This window comes from Heptranchias perlo, chromosome 20, assembly GCF_035084215.1.
Source record: "Heptranchias perlo isolate sHepPer1 chromosome 20, sHepPer1.hap1, whole genome shotgun sequence".
Taxonomy (NCBI): domain Eukaryota; kingdom Metazoa; phylum Chordata; class Chondrichthyes; order Hexanchiformes; family Hexanchidae; genus Heptranchias; species Heptranchias perlo.
The window spans coordinates 21552445-21558846 of record NC_090344.1 but is presented as its reverse complement, the minus strand read 5'-3'; the positions used below and the strand labels follow the sequence as shown (position 1 = coordinate 21558846).

At 42.9% G+C, this 6402-nt stretch overlaps 1 non-coding gene across 1 annotated transcript; it reads left to right on the top strand.

The window, feature by feature from the left end:
* Nucleotides 1–1656: 1656 nt before the first annotated feature.
* trnav-aac (transfer RNA valine (anticodon AAC)) lies at nt 1657–1729 on the top strand. Its single transcript has one exon. It is a non-coding gene; the product is annotated as a tRNA-Val (tRNA).
* Nucleotides 1730–6402: the final 4673 nt, after the last annotated feature.

Here is a 6402-nt window from a genome sequence, read left to right as displayed (position 1 = left end):
ATCCAATCGTGGCTTTCAAAAAGGAATTTCATAAGTACTTGAAGGGAAAAAATGCAGGGCTACCGGGAAGGAGCGGGGGAATGGGACTAACTGGATTGCTCTTACAATGAGCCTGCACGGGCTCGATTGTCTGAATAACTTCCTTCTGTACTGTAACCATACCTCAAGGGCAATTAGGGATGGGCAATAAATGCTGGCCTCGCCAGCGACGCCCACATCCCATGAACGATCTCAAAAAATAATGATTGCATAATTCTATTTATACAGTTTATTTTCATTGCATGCATTTCCCTATCTCTCCCTGTCTCTGTCTCTTGTGTTATCCCCTGATGGACTTCTCAGGATTCCTTGAACGGCGATGGCTGATCTAACCTGCAACACCAGCAGAGGAGGTTAAAGAAAGATTGGGACAGGAGGAAAAGTAAAGGGGCAACCCAGCTGCTGCAGCCAATGTCTACACATTAATGCCTCTTCGCTCTCACAGTGAAACAGAGGCACCAATTTGATTAAAGTATACTTTTCGCAGATTGTATATTAACACCATTCCGAGACAGACGGCAATCATATCATGGAATCATAGAAAGTTACCCCACAGAAGGAGGCTATTCGACCCTTCGTGTCTGAGCCGTCCGAAAAAGAGGTATCGAGCCTCAACCCACTTTCCAGAGTTTGGTCCACAGTCTTTTGGGCCAAACCCTCTGCCTCCATGAATCGATCTCCTTGATGCTCCAAAATCAGAGTCGGGTTCTTACTACCCGTTTAATGTTTACATGCCTGTGGAAGACTTTTTGTCTGCCTTTTATGTTGGCCGCCAGTCGATTCTCATACCCTCTCTTTGTCCCTCTTATTTCCACTTTCAGTTCCCCTCTGGGCTTTCCATATTCTGCCTGGTGATTGAATTTTAAAAAAGTTAGGATGTCCGTCAGCCTGAAACAGAAAGTTATTAGTTGATTAATGGCTATTTGAAGAACTATTCGTCTTTTTTCAGAGTTTAATGAGTATTGAGAAATTAATACCGTAAACTATTTTGTACAAGTTAATTCCCTGAACGGGACAGGGACCCGTCTCCCACACTGAGAGCATTTGCAGACGGCAGCTATCTTCTGAGGGTTTCCTATAACAATATGCGCAGCCGAGTTTCTGTAGTGTAGTGGTTATCACGTTCGCTTAAAACGCAAAAAGTCCCCGGTTCGAAACCCAGCAGAAGCATTTTTGGGCTGCCTCCATGAATCGATCTCCTTTGTGGTCCCGAATTGAAGTCGGGTTCTTACGACCCGTTTAATGTTTACAATGCCTGTGGCAGACTTTTGGATTGCCTTTTATGTTGGCCGCCAGTCTATTCTCATAACCTCTCTTTGCCCCTCTTATTTCCACTTTCAGTTCCCCTCTGAACTTTCTGTATTCTGCCTGGTGAATAAATTTTTTAAAAGTTAGGATTTCCGTCAGCTTGAAACAGAAAGTCATTAGTTGACTAATGGCGATTTGAACAACTATTCGTCTTTTTTCAGAGTTTAATGAGTATTGCGAAATTAATACAGTCAACTATTTTGTAGAATTTAATTCCCTGAACGGGACAGGGACCCGTCTCCCACACTGAGAGCATTTGCAGTCGGCAGCTTTCTTCTGAGGGTTTCCTATAACGAAATGTACGGTAGAGTTTCTGTAGTGTAGTGGTTATCACGTTCGCCTAACACGCGAAAGGTCCCCGGATCGAAACCGGGCAGAAACATTTTGAAAAAGTTCCCCACTAAAAATCAATACGTCTGAAAAAAAGCAAGAATTCAGTCTGTGGTTAAATGTGAACAAAATACCACACCTCACAGAACTGATATATTTTCCATTCTCTGTATAGTTCAAAACACATTCAAACATTACACATATACGTGTCTCGCCCTCATTCACGTTTCATGCCCCGAATGTGCAGGAAGCCCCTCTCAAAGCTGCACATTGCGATTGTTTTCAGTTGATTTGTGAGAGGTCATTAAAGGATCCTGCAGCGCTGCCTCGGTTTATAAATACAGTTATAAACAGCATTGCAGCCGCGGCAGCAAACAGATCAGTTTTTCGATGTTCGATGTTCCCCAGCTCCCGCATTGAGTGAGGCCACGAGAGCAACAACATTCAGGCCGCCTGTCCGATCACACGTTGCTGGCAGGAAGCTGCCATTGCCGCTTCAGACAACGCATTACTGCCCATCCCTGGGAAACAAAATAACACCAAAGCTTTGACAACACATCGCAGGCATCGTCTGTCCCGTAGTTGTTGCTCCGCTGCGAAGACAGAACTTGCCAGCTGTTTCAAAATTTACAACCAGAACACTGGATCCTCAGATCACTACCCGTTTTAAAAGTCTGTTGCTCTATCTACTGAGCTACGCAGGCTCGCAATTTGTTCAGTTCCTATCGTACATATTCATTGTAGGACTCTGAATTATCCATCGTAGACGTCGAAATTGGGTGAGGGTCCCTGTTATAAAATTGTCAGCAGCGTGTTGAGGAGAATCCTTGTTTCTGTTGAACATGATGTAAGAAACATGGACAGTGAACTCGTGAGTTTACAATTCTTCGTGTTTGTGCCAAATAAGAACATAAGAACATAAGAAATAGGAGCAGGAGCAGGCCAATCGGCCCCTCGAGCCAGCTCCGCCATTCAATAAGATCATGGCTGATCTGATCCTCACCTCAAATCTAAATTTATGTCCAATTTCCTGCCCGCTCCCCGTAACCCCGAATTCCCTTTACTTCTAGGAAACTGTCTATTTCTGTTTTAAATTTATTTAATGATGCAGCTATTATTTAACAATGTCTTGTCATTCGTTAGCAGCAATTAAAATAACACTTTACATAGCGGCTCAAAAGCTAAACTTGTCCCACACGGCAGCTGGAAAAGGCCTCTCGACCTTTCAGCGTATTAACATCTGTGAGCTGAATAATTTCACCCGTGACACAGTGACACCAGGGAGAATATTTCCCATCCAGATTTTCCCCACACGAAACTTCCAACTGATGAATATCCGCGAAACGAAAAGAAGAATTGTCTGTTTAGTTCTTTAGATTTAAACATCTCGTACCGGCCCCTTTGCCATATCAGCTGTCGCTAATCGCTCCCTCTCCCCCTATAAACAAATAAATTCACACCTACTATTGCAAGACGGTAGGCCAGAGGAACCCAAGTGCTCACATGGGAACACTAAGAAGTAGATGCGTTATGGAACTTACCAGTTGCACCTTGAACTCAAAATGTTCGATTGTTCCAGATGAGGTTCAAACTCACAACCTGGGCATTTCTGGAGTTCATAAAAGTACCGCACGCTGAGCGCTTGCGCCACAAGAGCAGCGCGCAATCAGTCCTATCAGTGCTCCCGTCAAACAGCTTCATTTTCCGTCTCTGAATTATCGCTTTGTGATCTTTTTCCGATTTCTCCAAGAAGCCTCCAATCAAGATGCGCGTCGATAAATATCCGCAGTGAACTTTAAAAGCCCTGGAATCTGAAACAAAACCCCAGAAGATAAGAACTTTTATTGATCTTATTATTAACTAAAGGACAACTTTTGATGGTGCTTTAAGGAGGATTTGGATAAAGTGTGAAATGAAACTGAGAAACTCTCCCTGGGATGTCGTTGACTGAAGAGATGGGCGTTATTTCAGTTGAAAACCGAGGGATGGAGAAGTGTGACAGAAGATTGTGGTTAGTGGCAGTTACCGGGGAGATCGAGAGCAGAGGGAGAAAAGTCAAAGTCACAGCTGTGACAGCTCAAGTCCTCTGCTTATCTGTAATATTTTAAAAAAGTAATGTACAGTACAGGGCAAACCGATTTGGTATCGGTTTGTCAAAAATACTAAAGGATACAGGTTCAAAGGCGGATTTGTGAAGAGGGAACGGATTTAACCGCCAGACCGAAATCATTCCCCATGAATCTGAAGCGTCTTGCGGAAAACGGCAGCGCGAACTGTTATGTTCGTGTCATCACTTCAAAGACCCTCCAATTACCGACAGTATCTTTGAATGAGTTGTGCACAAAACCGTGAGTGAAGCCGCTTTGCATTTGTCAAACGTGCAGGTGACGATATTGGCGTTAATCAGGGTGGATTTCAATTATTTGAAATCTCACCATACCTCTTGACCCGAAAATCGACTGTAAAATTCAGGTTTTCATGTAAGTCGTGAATTGTAGGCAAAGCCGCATCAAACAGATCAGAGAAATGAAGAGCAGAAAATGTGGATGAAATTTGCACGAGTGAAAATCCCTGTTTTTCGGAAGACTCTGTCCCCAATGGTGGAGAGGATTGATATTTCGAGCTGTTATTCACCAGCCTTAACTTTAGTAATTTCCTGTTTGCTGACAATGAGATGAGACGAAATGAACAGGTCCAACGAGCCGGTCTGTAACTCAGGACAATGATTCAGTGCAGCTCGTTACCCAGTCAATGGGCTCCGTGAAAGCCGCTCCTATCAGTCACACACAAAGATAAATTGTAAATCGGAAACAGAAAGAGTTAATGTATAACACTTAATATCAACCACGAGTTTTTCCCTCTTTCCGGTTTTTAAAACAATCTGTTTCACAGTTTGTCAAACCCAAAACAGCCTCTGGTATTTGCTCATCGAGAATTTCAGTGGAAATTGGGACCGTCACTTAGTATCGGAACAAATATACCCGCTGAGGTTTCGGGGTTGTTACTGGTTTATTTATATCAGTGAGTGGCTGATTTTAAACTAGATGAGGGTCTAAACCTGAGTTAAGAGCTTGGGATAGACAAGAGATTCTACAATATATCAAGTTAAATTACACTGATTCCATCAACACTGTGCATCACTTCCCTTAAACATTGTTACCTGTTACTGTATAAAACTGGTGTGGGTGGAAATGGGAAATAACTGAAAAAACCTTCATTGTATCAAACTTATTATTATTATTATACAAACAATGTACAGCCTAACCCATAAAAAAATTTCAATGTAAAACCAGTCGCCAGTCCCAGAGCCGCTGTGCCCGTGATGTGATTTGCATCCGATTCTGACTGACTGAGTATCAGACGCGCTCCCGTCCACAGTAAACGGATGGGGCCGGATCCATAAGAGAAAAATGAGGACCAACCTCCGCATAACCTGTCCTCATAATTTAACCATTTTAGCCCCGGTATCATTCTGGTGAATCTGCGCTGCACCCCCTCCAAGGCCAATATTTCCTTCCTGAGATGTGGTGCCCAGAACTGAATGCAATACTTTAAATGGGGTCTCAGCAGAGATTTATATCTGGAACATACTTCCCCCCTTTGTATACCAGCTTCCTTGAGATAAAGACCAACATCCCATGAGACATTTAAATTAATTTTTCTCCCATTCCACTGGCTTTTACCGATTCCTGTACTTGGACCCCTAAATCTCTCTGCTCCTCCACAGTTCCTAACTTCTCACCATTCAGAAAATATTCTGATCTGCCTTGCTTCAGTCCAACGTCAATGAACTCACACTTTTCCATATTGAAAGTTTGAACAGACTGGGGCTCTTCTGTATAGAAAAGAGAAGGCTGAGGGGTGACCTGATATAGGACTTTAAGATTATCCAAGGGTTTGATAGGTTGGACGTAGATAAGGTGTTTGCATTTGTGGAGGTGGGGACTCCAAATCATTGAGGCAATGAATATAAGGTAGTCACTACTTAATTCAACATGTCATTCAAGAGGAACACGTTTACCCAGAGAGAAGTTAGAATATGCAATTCGCTCCCACAAGGAGTAGTTTCGGCGAATAGCATGGATTCGTTTACAGCGAAGCTAGAAAAAGAAATGGAGGAGAAAGGAATATAAGGGTTTGCTCATCGGGTTTAATTAAATGGGGATGGCGGAGGCTTTTTTGCAGCATAAACACCGGCATTGTCTCGCTGGGCTGAATTGCCTGTTTCCGTGATGTACATTCTATATCATTCTCTGTCAGCTCCATCTGCCACAGTTTTGCCAACTCACTTAATTTATCAATTTCCCTTGGCAACTTTATGCTTCCATCTACACCACTCACTGTGACACCTATCTTGGTGTCAGCGACACACGTGGATTTACGGCTCTCTATTCCTTGGTCTACGTCATTTATATACCGGGTCTCTGTCTCCCACCTTCTATCCAACTCCCTACCCATTTCATTAGGTTGCCTTAAATTCTACGCACTGTCATTGTCGTTAACAGTCTCTTATATGGTACCTTATCGAATACCTCTGGAAGTCAATATCATATAACAACCATGGATACTCCATTATCTACCACGTTAGTCACATATTCTTAAAGTTCAACTAGTTTTGTTAGACTTGACTTACCCTTTACAAATCCATGCTGGCTCTCTCTGATCAATTCATGTTTATCCAAGTGCTCAATCTTTCTTTCCCTAACAACGGATACTGGCAACTTC